Below are 16,776 nucleotides of genomic sequence, written 5' to 3' on the forward strand. Positions count from 1 at the left end.
TAAAAGAGGCTTTTCTATATTGTCTTTGAGCTCCCTTGCCAGTCTCTGTCTTATGTCTCTATTCTGCCTTTTTTCCATGTTTTTATTTCCATGTATTGATAGAGGAGAATGAATTATAAAAAGTTGGAATTTTTCATCATGGTTATTAAGCCTTTGCCATGCACTTTTTGTTCCTTCACTCCTATTGGCTACCTTACAGGGAACTCTTTATCCAATATATAATTGATGATTTCAAAAACCTAATAAAAATTTTTAAATATTCAAAAAGATCATCTTTTTAATGAGAATAGCCAAAGCTAAACCATAACTCCTTCACTATACTGAAGGTACTCTCCAGAAAGAGTCTCATTCAATTAAAAGTTTACTTTAGGGAGGAAATAAATATCTCAAGAACAAACTACAATCTCCAAAAATATTGTTAGAACTAGAGAATTAAGGTTTTGTTGTATCCTGTTACTTTTTCCTTTGAGAAAATATAAAATGCCATATTCAATATAGAAAATATACTTGGGGGGGGAGGTGGGGTAGAGCCAAGCTAACAAGAGCAGACATGTATATATGTGAGCTCTACGAGCTTCCCTCAGATTAGCAGCAGATTAAGCCTCTGACCTGGTTTTGGAGTGATGGGACTCACAAATATTTAGAGTACAACAAATTTCCAGAAGAAGATACTTTGAGAGAACTTAGAAAAGGCATTGTATATCCCACACTAGAAAATCTAATATGAGGCTCTTAGGCTATTCTGTCCACATTGCAAACTGTTCAGCAGATTTGCTAGGAGACATCCAAAGCAAATACAAAAGGTAAATTGTGAGCCACTGAGCCCTGGAGGAATGCATGACATATTCCAAGCACTAGTAGTCAATCAACAGAGAAAACTAAAGTGGCTGTTCTCTCTTTGCTTTAAAAGCACACCTCAAACTTTAAAAAATGAGCAAAAAAATCAAAAAGAACCTTGACAATGAACAACTTTTATGAAGAAAGAGAAGAACAGACCTCAAACTCTGAGGATCCTAAAGGCAACTCAACTTAGATGCAGTTGATATATGTATGTCATCTACATATGATATGATTTGGTCCTCACTCCACAAGACTCTCTTGGAAGAATTCAAAAATGATCTTAAAAGAGATTTGGAAGAAAAATGGGGAAAATAAATGAGATCTTTGCAAGAGGGTACAGAAAAGGAAACCAGAAATTATCTGAAGAAAACTGCTTAAATAATACATTTGATAAGATGGGGAAAGCATATAGCTCCTTAAAAACAGATATGAAAAATAAACCAATTAACTAAAAAACAAATTCTGTGAAGTGGAAAAAAATACAATGAACAGAATACTTCATATACAAGTTGAATCGGCCAAATGCAAAAGGAGATACCAAAATCTAACTGAAGAAAATAATTCATTAAAAATTAGAGTTGAATATATGTAAGTGAATGACTCAATGAGACTTCAAGAATCAAACAAAATCAAAAAATGAAAAAATAGAAGAAAATATAAACTACCTCTTTGGAAAAACAACTGACCTGGAAAATAGGTCTAGGAGAGACAATCTAAGAATTATTGGACTTCCTGAAAACCATGATGAAAAAAGAGCACAAACATTATCTTTCAGGAAATCATCAAGGATAACTGCCCAGATGTCCTTGAACCAGAGGGTAAAATAGCTATTGAAAGAATTCAACAATCACTTTCTGAAAGAGAGTCCAGAATGAAAATTACAAGGAACATTATAGCTAAATTTCAGAATTATCCAATCAAGGAGAAAATATTGCAAGCAGCCAGAAGGAAACAGTTTAAATATTGAGGCACCACAATCAGGATTATCGAGGATCCAGCAGCTTACACTTTAAAAGAGCTCAAGCATGAAATCTGATACTCAAAAATGCAAAGGAACTTATATTACAGCCAAGAATCAATTATCCAGCAAAACTGAGCATCATCTTTCAGGTAAAAAGATGGATATTCAATGAAACAGATGAATTTCATCTATTTCTGATGAAAAGACCAAAGCTGAAAAGAAAATTTGATCTTCAAATACAGAACTCAAGAGAAGCATAAAAAGGTTTAAAAAAAAGAAAGAAAGAAATTACCTTTTTTTTAAAGTTGAAAAGCTTTTATGGAAGATGGGAAGATGAAATATTTAACTTTTGCTTAGATGGATGCAAAAGATGCAGGTATAATTTGATTTTATTGTGATGATTTAAAAAAGAAACTAGAAGAGGAAAGATGATAGTATTGGACAAGAGGAAAATGGAATTAAAATGGGGTAAATTGCATCTCATGAGGAGGCAAAAAAGACCTATTGCAATTGAGGGAAAGAGGGGAGGGAGATGAGCTTTATTCAAATCTTACTCTCATCAGATTTGGCTCAAAGAGAGAATATCAGATTCATTTAGCTTCACAGAGAACCTTGTTTCATTCTAGAGGGAAGTAGAAAGGGAAAGGGGAAAGGAAGAGGGAAGACAACTAAAAGGTAGAACAAAAGTAAAAGAAGAAAGGTATAAGAAAGGGGGAAGGGCTGTAAAAGGAGAGGGCTATTTGAGGGAGTGTGTGATCAGTGGTAAAATACTGGAGAAGAGGGAAGAGACGAAGGGAAGAGAAAACTATAAACAGGGGTAAATAAGATGTCAATAAATTTTATAAGCTAAGTGAAATGGAGGAATACCCACAAAAATATAGATTGTCCAAATTGATAGAAGAGGGGAAAAAATTACTTAGTCCCATTTTAGAAAAAGAAATAGAACAAGCTAATAATCACCTCCTTAAGAAAAAATCCCCAGGCCAGAGAATTCTACCAAAATTTAAAGAACAATTTATTCCAATACTATTCAAACTATTTTTAAAAATAGGGAAAGAAGGAGTCCTACCAAATTCCTTTTATGACACTTATATGGTGCTGATAACCTAAACCAGATAGGGCAAAATCAAAAAGAAAAAATTATAGACCAATTACCCTAATGAATATTGATGCAAAAATCTAAAATAAGATATTAGCAAAAATATTACAGAAAATCATCCTCAATACAGTACATCACGACCAAATAAGATTTATAACAAGACTGCAGGGTTGGTTCAGTATAGGAAAACTATTAGCATAATTGATTATATCAATAATCAAACTAACAAAAATCTTATGATTATCTTGATAGACGCAGAAAAAGAATTTGATGCCCATCAATTAGAGAATAGCTGAATGAGTTATGGTATATGAATGTTATGGAATATTACTGTTCCATAAGAAACAATCAGCAGGATGATTTCACAGAGACCTGGGGAGACTTACATGAATTGATACTAAGTGAAATGAGCAGAACCAAAAGATCATTGTACACAGCAACAAGATTATATGATGATCAATTCAGATGGATGTGACTCTTTTCAACAATGAGATGAACCAGGCCAGTTCCAATGACCTTGTGATGAAGAGAGTCATCTATACTCAAAGACAGGACTGTGGGAACTGAATGTGTATCACAATATGGCATTTTCTTTTTGTTGTTATTTGCTTGCCTTTTATTTTCTTTCTCATTTTTCCCTTTTTGATTTGATTTTTCTTGTGCAATAAGATAATTGTATAAATATGTATGCATATATTGGATTTAATTTACTATGTTTAACATATATTGGATTACTTACCATCTATCTAGGGGAGAGGATGGAGAGAAAGCAGGGAAAAATTGGAACGTAAGGTTTTGCAAGGGTTAATGTTGAAAAATTATCCATGCAGATGTCTTGAAAATTAAAAAGCTTTAAGAAAAAAGAAAGAGAAGAAAATATACTTGCTTTTTAACCTAACTATAGAACCATAGTTATCTTAACCACAATTAATCCCATTTTCCCCAGTCAGATGAGATCTTTTGGGATCTTGATTATATTTACTTACTAATGGCTCCACTCAGGTTTTTTTCTTATCTAAAAAATTATCCAAATAATGAATAAAAATGTTCAGTAAATGAAACCTGATTTGTATCTCCTTAGGCCTTACTCCAAGTTGATATCAATCCATTAACCAAAATTCTCGATTGGCTATAAATCCACAATTCTATCATGAAGTTTTGGTAAGTGCCTTGATGAAATCCCGATATACTGTGTTTCCAGAATTTTCCCTGACCCATCAGCCTTGTAACTGCATTAAAAAAAGGAATTGTATTAATTTGGCATAACTTGTTCTTCACAAAGCCATGCTAACTCCCAGTAGTCACCATTTCTTTTTCTACATGCTCATAAGTCATCCATTTAATAATGTTTTTTAAAATTTTGCCAAGAATAACATTAACTTTACTATTCAGCAATTTCAATTATCTTTTATACTACCCCATTCTGAAAATTAGAATATATCAGCTTCTAGTTTTTCATTACTTCGCCCATTCTCAACAAATCTTCCAGATTCAATGGTTCTTTAACTGCATATGCATGTTGTTGAGGGGTGATTTGTTTAACCTTAAGGCTCTAGTCTTAAAATAATTCCTACTTGAATCTGAACTTCTTGAAATCTATTTTCCTAAAATTTTGGGAACCTACTTAACTATGTTTCTTATCATCTATTTTCGTATGAGCTCTAAAATGCCCTCATCCCTTTCACCTAAGATTGCCATCACCAAATAGTTGGTCACCATGAAGAACTAAGTAACATTTTTCCTTCATTATTTTTTTATTAACTGCCTCTTAGCAGTTATGAGGTTATCAGGAAAACAAGAATTTATTAAGTGGTTCCTGTAATCAAAATAAGACTTTTTGACAAATAGTAGAAATCCACAGTATATTATATATCTTTTCAAATGATGTTTGTATCCACTTATCATATCAGGAAGGTATTATCCATATCCTTTTCTTGTCTGGGAAACTTGTAATATACTCTTGTAATGATGTTATTTCTTTAATTTCTTTCTTAAAAGTAGGAATCTTTTTTTAAAAATATTATTATAAAATTCAATATTGCTTAATAAAGCATAGACAGAATCATAGAATCTCAGAGTGGGAAGAGACTTCAAAGGGCACCTACTATTATGATGATGATGGTAGTATTTATATAGTTCATTAAAGTTAGCTGAGCACTTTGCAAGTATTATCTTGTCTTATGTTCATAACAACTCTAAAAGATAAATTCAATTATGATTCCCATTTTGTACATGAGGAGGTTGAGTCATATACATGCATACATATATAAAGTGACTTGCCAAGGGTCAGATAGCTAGTAAATATCTGAGGCTAGATTTGAACTCCAGTCTCCCAACTCTGCCTTCAGTACTCTATTCCCTGCATAGCCTTTTCCTCCAGAATTCCTTCTTAATTCTCCCATGGAGGAGTAATGAATCATTGTTGAAAGACCTTCAGGAAGGGGGAACCTGCCATTTCCCATGACAGCTCATTTGACTTTTAGATAGCACTCCTGTAATTATGCACTTTATTCATCATTATCTTTATTATATTTCATCTTTTTAGATAGGATCTATTATTCTAAGCTTTCAGATGTTTTTGAATCTTGACCTTTTCTTTCAGTGTTTCCTCTCCCTCCCAACTTCATACTATCTGAAAATTTCCTACGTCTGCCATATATGCTTTTAGCCATATCATTGACAGAAATATTAAATAGTTTACTACCAGACTTATCACTGAACACTACAGTTGAAAATTTCTGACCACTTTTTTAATCCAGTCATTTTTTCAGTCCCAAATCTACTTAACTTCATATCATTAAACCAGTAGTCTTCTATTTTTCCACATGTATAGCATAAAAGAACTTATCAAATTTCTTGCCAAAATTCCACCATTCAATTATAGCCTCAGCCTACCACTGGTCTATCACTTTACAGTAGCACCAAAAAAAATAGGTTAGCTTGGCCCTATTTTTGGAACATAAACTCTTCTCAATAAAGCCATCTCAGAGTTTGATGATTGTTGTGAAAGACATGCTGTCTTTAAGATCTTCTTTCATAAGGAATAATTAATGATGAAAAAGACAGAAAATATTTTTGTATAAAGGGAAACACATATTTATTCTCAAAGATCTTCTGTGTCACCACTGTTACGAACATTTTGATATTTAATATGAATAGAAAAAGAACTTTGTTTTAATATGAACTGATAAAATATGTACATGAAGAAACAGCTTTCAGATGAGAATTGGATAGCTTTGGAGAGAAAATAATCTGTGGTACAGATTTGAGGACTCAGATCTTTAATAATGTAGAATGATGTCTTACTTGTGTTGGAAGAATTTGATGTTATAAAGAGAAAGAGGGGGGAAGAATTTTATTTATTGGAAATTATAGAAATGTGAATGTAATGAAGCACAGTTTTAAGGAAACCTAAGAAAAAGATGAGGAAGCTCAGTGATTCAGTGCACAGAGTACTGAACCTGAAATGAGGAAGACTCATCTTCATGAGTTAAAAACCATCTCACACCACCATGATGGCTGGCCTATCCTCCTGCTTCCCCTACTGAGACCAAGGCCAGTCTGAAGGACCTCCAGAAAGCTAGCCAAGCCCCAGGCAAAGAGACAATAAAGAATTTAGACTTTATCCCTGGCTATTCTCATGGTGATTACTCTGCTGAAATGAAGGTTGGTCCAAAGACCTCCAAAAAACTAACCAGAACATTACAAGTATCTGCCAAAAAATCCACCCAAAAGAGTCACAAATGGCCAGTTATTTTTTCAGCTCAGGGCAGAATTAAGAAGTAGAAAGAAAGTATGTAGATATTGTGGTGAAGACTAGCTAGAATTGAGGCACTGAGCATTCCACTCCTCAGGAACTGAAAGAGGACTAAAAGACTATGTCCAACTGGTTATAAAACTAAGTACACCCTTTGATATACCAATATCAGTTAGGTCTGTCTCCCACAGAGATTTTTAATAAGGGAAAAGGACATAGTTGTACAAAAATTTTTATAGCAGCTCTTTTTGTGGTGGCTAAGAATTCGAAATTAAGGGGATATCCATCAATTGGGGAATGGTTGAACAAATTGTTGCATAATTGTAATAGAATATCATTGTGCTGTAAGAAATAGCAAGCAGGATGATTTCAGAAAAATAACTGGGAAGACATACATGAGCTGGTACAAAGTGAAGTAAACAGAACCAAGACAATAATGTACATAGTAAAAGCAATATTGTAAAATGAAGAGTCGTAAATGACTTAGCTATTCTCAGCAACACAATGTTCCAAAACATCCCAAAGAACTTATAATGAAAAGGGCTATCTATTTCCAAAGAAATAATTGAGGTATCTGAATATAGACCAAAAACATACTATTTTTCACTTTTTTGAGCATTCTTACACAAAATGACTATTATGGCAATATTTTACATGATAACACATCCATAGCCTATAAACAGATTTCTTAATGTCTCCGGGAGAGAAGAAATGAGAAAAGAATATAATTTGGAACTAAAAACTTTTTTAAATGTTAAAAAAATTGTTTTCACATGTAATTAGGGAAAAACAAAGCATTATTTAAATTTTTTAAAAGTAGGGTAAAAATGAGTATCAAGGCAGGAAGCACTGTAGTAGGGAAAAAAGGGCATCTCTGAACTGCTGGGTATAGAAAAAGGTGAAATCTGATAGCTCTTCTTCCCAGTATCCAGTTATGGGTCACAAATCAAGATTGGAGAAGAGTAGTCATGAGCATTAGTCTTAGCTGTGTACTGAGCAAGGAACTAATTTTGGTATTATGTGACTCTCATTCCAAAAGTAGAATAATGTTTCAGCTTTATTTAGTCTCTCCAGCCTGGCTTATAAGTTTTCAGTAGGATAACCAGCACAAGATTCTCAAAGGAAAGCTGTCAGTTCTGTCACTTTGAGCCTTCTTAGCTTCCCAGGAGGCTAATAGTGACTGAGACCAGCAACAACCTACTGAAACTCTCAACCAAGGACAAACTAACAAATGCAAACCTGAGTCAAGAATCTCCAGAGCTTGGATCCAAATGACACTGCTTTGGGAACACTAAACGATTTCAGGTCCCCAGCCTAAGCTATGAAAGTAGCCAAAGTATAGAAGAGGTTAAAAACTCAGATTGAACATTTACCTCCCTCCCAGAGGTGAGCAGCACTCTAAGATATATTCCACAGTCAAGGAGTGATATAAAAAATAAGTAAACAAAAAACCCACTATAAAGAGATATGCAATAGAGAAGTTCAAAATACAAAGATGATAACTCAAAAACATTTACAAGCATAACCTTGAAAAACGCAGCTTGGACACAAGTCCAACAATTCCTAGAAAAGTTAAAGTTTTTGAAAAAGTTAAAATTATTTTTAAAAACAAATGAAAGTTCTAGTTGGAAAAATGGGAAAACAAGCAAAGATCTGAAAAGAGTTTGGACAAAAGAGATATTAAATAGTATCAAAGAAAATAATTCTAGGGCAAAACTGAATATTGCATGTCTTTTATATAATGATTTTTCAAAATTTTAAATATAGCTCCTTTATAGGACTGTCCATTCTTCAGTATTCATTCATCATTACTATATTCTTTATTCCCATATTCTCTAAATATCTTTTTAATGTGTAGGTTATGTAATTAATTGACTCTATTCAAAAGCTCTGATGTATCAAATGTTAGTCAACTGGTTCCTTACATGCTTTATTTTTAGTGAATTTATTTGGCATATGTGAAAACTTGATCTAAACTACTCTCTGATGTAACTCAGTTTCCCTGAACATGAATCTCCCCTAAATCACAATAGAAAAAGTCATCTATACCTTTACAATCCTCAGTAATGAAAAATCTGCTACCTACAAATAATCATTCTACTACCTTTATAAATATAAGAGATACCTTGAATATGCCTTATATATAAAAGATACCTTTTATCTCTTTGTTTTCAACCATGTAGAGTTTCCCTTAATATATTAAAAAATAATTAATAGTACTCCAATTCCCTGAAGTCAAGAGGGCCACTTCTACAGATAGCCTACCCAAATAAAAATATGTCAGAGGAATCTAAGGGAAGGGGAAGTGAACTCACTGCAATGGGGCTAAAGTCTTTTTGTCTTGAACCATTTGAGAAATCTGAGGAATCCTATACATACTTTCTCAGAGTAATGTATTTAAACACATTTATCAAGATATTTTAAAAACCAAATTCATGGACCCTCGGTTAAAAAACCTGTTTTTCAAAGAATACAGGTCAAGTCTGCCCTCATTTCTGGATTGCCCACTTATAACCTATTATTATTTGGAGCAAGAAACTTCATTTCTCTGGGCCTTACTTTTCTCTTCTAAAAATGGATATAATAATCCTTTTTGCATTATTACAAAATTTACTTAATTTTTGCATATTGTTATTAGGAAATAATTCACTATGTTATTAACAGCATAATATTTTCATTATTGAATTTCTAACTGTTGAAAGAACAGCCTTTGTTCATATTCACAAGGGAGTTATAATCTTATGATCAAATTGAAAGGGTAAAGTAAAAGGAGAAAATGGAAGGGAAATGAAAGTTGTGGACAAGGACATCTACCTATCTAAAAATGAACATTAATCCATCTAAAATTTGGGTTTTATATAGAAAAAAGATTCTGAGGTATTGTTAATCAATTAATTAATTATGCTAATTGGTAATCAATAAATTGATGGTCAGTTAACTTCTTTCAATTAACAAACATATCATGAGGGACTCTGAAAAATCTTAAACCATGTTCATAGCTTCTGACAGAGAACTCCCCTGACAAATGAAACTCAATCCTGATTGGTAGAGATAATTAATTAATTAATGAGAAGGCAAATTAAAATCTTCAGCTCTTCTTGATTGTGAAACTCAAAAGCCTCAAGGTATTTGGGCAGAAAAATCCATGGAGACCTCTCTGGCTAGTTTTTACCTTCATAAGCTTGGGGTTGCCCTAAAAATGAAATGGAGAGTCTGAAGGACAATCTAATGGGAAGATCAAGCAGAGGATAACCCAGACTGGATTTTGTTCATACTCCAAATATAAATTTGACTTCCAGTTAGCTGTCGATCTAATCAATGATCCTTGGAGGTTAGAAGTAATCATACCACTCAGTCACGCCCTTCAGACTGACTGACCTTTTCAAGAAAAGGTTTTTTTTATTTATTAAGGCTATTTTATTTTCAAAATATATGTATGGATAATTTTTCAACATTGACTCTTGCAAAATCTTACATTTCAAACCCCTCCTTCCCCTCAATCCCTCCCCTAGATGGCAAGTAATCAAATATATGTTAAACACATTAAAAATAAATGTTAAATTTAATATATGTATACATATTTACACAATTATCTTGCTACACAAGAAAAATCAGATAAAAAAAGATTAAGAAAACAAAATGCAAGCAAACAATAACAAAAAGAGTAAAAATGCTATCAGTTCCCTCAGTCTCTCTCTGGGTATAGATGGCTCTCTTCATCACAAGATCATTGGAACTGGCCTCAATCATCTCATTGTTAGAAAGAGTCATGTTCATCAAAATTGATCATTGTATAACCTTCTTGTTGCCATGCATAATGATTTCCTGGTTTGGATCACTTCACTCAGCATCAGTGCATGTAAGTCTCTCTAGTCTCTCTAAAATCATCCTGCTGATTGCTTCTTACAGAACAATAATATTCTATAACATTCATATACCATAATTCATTCAGCCATTCTCCAACTGATGGGCATCCACTCAGTTTCCAGTTTCTTGCCACTACAAAAAGGGCTGCCACAAACATTTCTGCACATGTGGGTCCCTTCAAAGAGAGGGATCTTAATGAAAACAGGAGAAAAAAGATGGATCACAAATTAATTTATTATTAATATAATAGTATAATATTAATTTCACTCATTTTTCACCCACTCCTGGTGGTGAAAAGCCACTCTCCCTCCCACTCCTGATTCTTATAATTTCTTGCTTAAACTATCAAAGTAGTCTTCTAATTGATCTCCAAGATTTCTCTTTCTCCTCTCTTCAATCTATTCTCCATCTGGCTATCAAATAAACTTCTACTTCACACCTAGAAATTATGTTTGTGGAATTTAAGCTTGAAGCAAGACAACTCTAGTCCTGGAAAGGAAAGAGTTGATATGAGTAACTGTGGATGATCATTGTCCAACTAATTACTTGCCTTCTTTCATTTTCAGTGTTTTCCTATTTACAAAGACCCCTAGGGTTAAAGCTAGTTATATACTTTCCAAACATCAATCTCTTTCAAAAATTCCAATTAATATGAACAAACCATCCTATCTAGAATTCTGAATACAAATCGTCTCTGTTACCTGATTGTCAGTTCTTATTATTGTCATTTATCTGAAAGAAGTGTTGTGAGACAAAGCAAAAGCCTTTAGAAAGAAAAGCAGATGTATTCTTTCCTAATTTCATTATAAAGCAATGCCTTCAAAAAGGCACATATGCCCCTGCCAAAATCCAGCAGGAAACTGAAAATATCTATTCCATTAAATTCAACCTTGAATTGGAGGGAGTAATTGTAGCTCTAAATTGAACTGGGTTATCCAGACCACCCATTTTCTCTACCAATTATCTATTTAAAGCTCTTTGAAAGAAGAAGTACCCACATTCCCCCCTCACCAATTATCTGTACATGAAAATGCATGGGCACTAAATGATAACGAGATTCACCATGCTCTTCCCATGGGAATTTGTAATAATACTGGGAAAAGGGAAAGATCCTTAAAGGAATTCTCAATCTTCGTGCTCCCCAGAAATAGTTAATGAGACTATCACACCCCCAATCTGTCAAAAGTCAGTATTCTTTCCACCTAGGGATTTTTTTTCAAAGTAGTCAAGAGAGAACCTGAGTTGTTTAATCCCACTAGATAAACCCATCATTTTGCTCCAGAGAAGTGTATTTAATGAAAATTATTGAGCATGTAGACAAAATCTCAGAGTTAGAGAGCCCTCAGAGACTATCTATTCTTTCTTATACTCTAAAAAGAATACCCATTACAACATACCAGTGAGCAGTCTTCTAGACTTTCCTTGAAATCCTCCAGGGAAGAAGAATCCATCACCTTCCAAGCAAGAAAGCCAATTCTACTTTGAGACTTATCTCATGGATTAGAAAGGGTTGTTGCTTTTTTTGGGGGGGTGGGGGGTGGGGGGAAGGGAGGTTCTAATACTGAGTCTAAATGTGTTTTTTCTAATTCATTCCTCTGTAAACAAACAGAACGATCCTAATCCTTAAATATTATATTCATTTAAAAACTTAAAAGACAGCTATCTTGTTCCTCTTAAGGCTTCTCTTCTTCAAGATAAACCTCCCCAATTATTCCAACTGATCCTCATTTCACATGGACTTGAATTACTTCATAATCCTAGTGATGCTCCTCTGTACATTCACCAATGTAGCCATCTCCTTTCTAATTTTTGGGTCCCAGAATTAAGCACAACTCCATGTATTATCTGACATTAGAAAGTGGAGAAAGTCTATTTTACCTAATGTCTAAAATAAGGACTTCCTTATTCCTGGAAGCTATGTTTATATTAATGAAACTCAAGATTGCAAAAGGTTCCTTATTTTTAATTAGTATATCATATATTTGACTCTTATAGAACTTGTAGTCGCCTAAAACTCCCAATCCATTTCAAACCAATTGCTCTTGAGTCATGCTTCTCAATTCATACTTGTGAAGTTAATTTTTTCAATCTAGTACTCAAAAAGTACTGATCAAGTTCGCAGATAGATAGATTGAATACTGGAATGGAAACCATAAAGATCCGAATTTGAATCCTTCCTTAGATACTTAGAAGCCACATAACAGCAAAACATAATTTCTGTCAAGCTTGGTTTCTTCATTTGTAAAAGGAGAATCATAATAATCTCTACCTCACAGGGTTGTTCTAAGAATCAAAAGAGATGCTATATATGAAACATATTGCAAACTATAAAGAACTATATAAATGTTAATAGCTGTAGGCCTTTATATAGCCCCTTAATGTTTACTAAGAACTTTATATGGGTTATCTCATTTAATCCTTATAAAGTCCCATAAAAGGGGTATTATTATTATCTCTGTTTTACAGGTGAGAGAAACAAAATTATTTGCTCCATGTCACACATCTTATGAGTGTCTTTTGGAGGTTTTGAACTCATCTTCTCAATTCCAAGTCTAACACTCCATTGTACCAACTAGTTACCCCATTAGGCTAAGCCGGAGACAAAGAATAATATTAATAGAAGCAGAGACTTGGTGGTTGAAGACTATCAGAAGTGATGATACAATCATCTGAGACTGATAATATCTGCTTGAGTCTTCTTAAAATCTCACTTCCTCCCTGCTGGCCTGCATTTGAGCTAAAGGCATGGCTGAGATAGCCTCGCCTCTGTCCTGATCTGATCTATGTACTTTTCTATCACTAAGATTAGAAGCTTCTGAGAAAAGGAAACTATCATTTTTTATGTTCACATTCTTAACACCTAGCCTAGGTTCTTGCACACTGAAAAACTTAATAAATATTTGCTTAATCAAACTTCACTGAATCAAGTCAAACTGAACTGAATTAAATAAATCAAGAAGACAATCGTGATTTTCCTTTGTTATGGCTCTGCCACTTATTAGCTATGTGACTATTGACAAGTCAGTTAAACTGAATTTCAATTTCTTTATCTGTAGAATGGGAGGGATATGCTACATATCCTCTAAGGCCCCCTTCCAGCTTTATGATCCTATTATTTTTATGGTCTCCCTTAGGGGCTCACTGTAGATACTTGTGGCATAGCTGACCAGGGTAAGGATATTTACAATCTGACTATATAGATGAATAATAACTAACCCTTACATAATCAAACCCATTGCATTGGACTCGATAGGTTCATGCTCAACTAAGTTAAATCACTGATCATCTCAATAAAATCCTCTTTCTATGGGATTTCCTAAATGACTAATCCAAGACCAGAGAAATATTAGATAACTGCCAGTGTCAATTTTTTAAGACACAGCTCCCTGCTGTGAATGAAGCACAAGGAAGAGTCCCTTCTGTCCTTAGAAAATGTCCTTTTATAAGAAATTACATTTACAAGGGATATTCTTTCTTTATACAATTAGCTTACCTTCAGGAAATCAACAAACATTTACTAACTACCTATGCTTGTTCATATACAAAATAAGATCCTTAGAGATTACATTTAAAATTTAAATTCTCCAAGGCAGGGATAATTTATAATTTAGGCTCAATTAGGCATAATTCCAATATAAATGATTGATACCAGAAATTTTAAGAGAAAAAGGGAGAAAACATAAAAGATATTGGATACTGAAGGCAGGAGGAGAGGGATATTGATGAAGGTATTCATAAATGCATTATTATATTTCAAGTACTGACATGTGGAAGATGGATTAGGCTTGGTTTTTTGTTTGTTTGTTTGGTTGGTTGGATTTGTTTTTGCTACAAGGGTAAGGGGAAATTTCCTAGCAATTCAAAGCAAGAAGTTAATGGGTTTTCTCAGAAGGTCCTTAGGTAGATAGACAGACAGGTAGGTAGTGTAGTATTTTTAAAAGGTTTGAGAGACATAATTTCTGGGTAATTTAATCACTTTATTAATAAGGGCAGAGCACAGTAATAAAAGAATGGTCATTTTTGACCATTTCTCTTAGACCAAAGATCCCTAATGGCAATTGATTCATACTTTATATGGTCTTGGAAGATTAGATATTCACAAGGTGGCATTCAACATTGGTGGGTTATATTATAATTGAGGGTAAGCTATATTACAATGGGGGTCTTGGGGTAGTTTGAGTCACCCAAATCTTAATCAAAGACACTCATCAATTCCCATACACTTGTATCATCATTTTTGACAGTTTTCAACTAGTAAATCTTTGGTTCTATTAATCTCCTCTTCCTCCTATTCCTCTTCCTCTTCCTCTTCCTGCTTCATCTAATGAGGCAACTAGGGGATACAGTGGTTAGAGTGTTAGACTTGGAATTAACATGTTGAGTTCAAATCCTTCCTCTACCACTCAAAAAATGTATGATCTGAGGCATGTCATTTTGTTTCTCTCATCTGTAAAACAGAGATAATAATAGCACATCTTTTATGGGGCTTTATAAGAATTAAATGAGATAATACATATAAAGTGCTAAATAAACATTAAGAGGCCACATTAAGGCTAACAGCTATTAACATCTATATAATTCTTTATAGTTTGCAATATGTTTCAAATAGATCATCTCCTATGATACTTACAACAGCCCTATGAGGTAGAAATTATTAATGTAAGAGTTCAAATCATATAAAAGAGATAAAATAAAAATTGGGGGAAAATGAGAATCATAAAAGAGAATTATGAAAGAAGAGTTAGCAGTTTGGAAAACGGCTTAAAAATTAAAATTGGCCAAGGAAAAAAGAGATACAAAAATCCACTGAAGATAACAACCCCTTAAAGGCCAATTGGAAAAGAAAGCACAAAGGCTAATTGAGGAAAATGATGCCTTAAAAATTATAACTAGCGAAGTAGAAGTTTATGACTACATCAAACATCAAAATAAAATCATGAAAAAAACTATTGACATGGAATATACAACCAAGAGAGACAATATCAGAATCATTGGACTATATGAAAAGCATAATTAGAAGGAGGACCTGATCAGGAAAAACTGTTCTAATTTCCTGGAACCAGAGGGCAAAATAGGCATTAAAAAAAGCTACCAATCACTTCAGGAAAGAGATTTGAAAACAAAAACTCCAAGGAACATTATAGCCAAATTTGAGAACTATCAAGTCAAGGAAAAATACTGTAAGTGCCCAGAAAGAAACAATTCAAATATTTCAGGGAGCCACAATCAGGATTACAAAGCACTTGGCAGCTGCAACATTAAAGGATCAGAGATCATGGAATATGACATTTCAGAAGGCAAAGGAGCTTGGAAAAAAACAAGAATCACTTATCTGGCAAAATTAAGCATAATACATGATGGGGAGAAGGTCATTCAATGAAAAAAGAGAAATTTAAACTTTCATAAGAAAACCAGAACTAAATCAAAAAATTGACCTCCAATATGAAGACCCAAGAAATGCATAAATAGGTAAAAATCCTGATCTCAGTCAAAATAAAAGCAAAAATATAACTAATTAAAAGAGGTAAGGAAGGAAACTACATCTTGCTAAAAAGGAATCATTGACAATGAAACAATATCAATATTAAATATATAATGTGCCAAGTGATACAGCATCCAAATTCTTAAAGGAGAAGTTAAATGTTACAAGTAGAAATAGAAGCAAAAATAAAATGAGCAGAATCATGAAGTCACTGTATATGGCAAGTACGATCATCAATTCTAATGGATGTGGCTCTTTTCAACTATGAGATGTTTCAGGCCAATTCCAATGATCTTGTGATGAAGAGAGCCATCTACTCCCAGAGAGAAGACTCTGGGAACTGAGGGTGGATCATAACATAGCATTTTTATTCTTTTCATTCTTTTTGTTGTTTATTTGCATTTTGTTTTCTTATTTTTTTTTGTTTTTGAGCTGATTTTTTTTTGTATAGCAAGCTAATTGTATAAATATGTATGCATATATTGGATTTAACCTATATTTTTCAAATATTTAACATATGTTGGATTGCTTGCCATCTAGAGGAGAGGGTAGGGGAAAGTAGGGAAATTTTGGATCATAAGGTTTTGCAAGGATCAAAGTTGAAAATTTATCCATGCATATATTTTGAAGATAAAAGGCTTTAGGGGCAACTAGGTGGCTCAGTGGATAGAGCACCAGCCCTGAAGTCAGGAGGACCTGACTTCAAATCTGGCCTCAGACACTTAACATTTCCTAGCTGAGTGACCCTGGGCAAGTCACTTAACCCCGAT

The 16,776-nt window shown here is 33.5% G+C and overlaps 1 protein-coding gene across 2 annotated transcripts in view; it reads left to right on the forward strand.

Moving 5' to 3' along the window:
• The window catches only part of NPSR1 (neuropeptide S receptor 1), a 161,467-nt gene that overhangs the window by 102,883 nt on the left and 41,808 nt on the right, over positions 1 to 16,776 (forward strand). The gene's annotated exons all lie outside the window — the stretch shown is intronic.

This window comes from Antechinus flavipes, chromosome 1 (genome assembly GCF_016432865.1).
Source record: "Antechinus flavipes isolate AdamAnt ecotype Samford, QLD, Australia chromosome 1, AdamAnt_v2, whole genome shotgun sequence".
In the NCBI taxonomy this organism is placed as follows: Eukaryota; Metazoa; Chordata; class Mammalia; order Dasyuromorphia; family Dasyuridae; genus Antechinus; species Antechinus flavipes.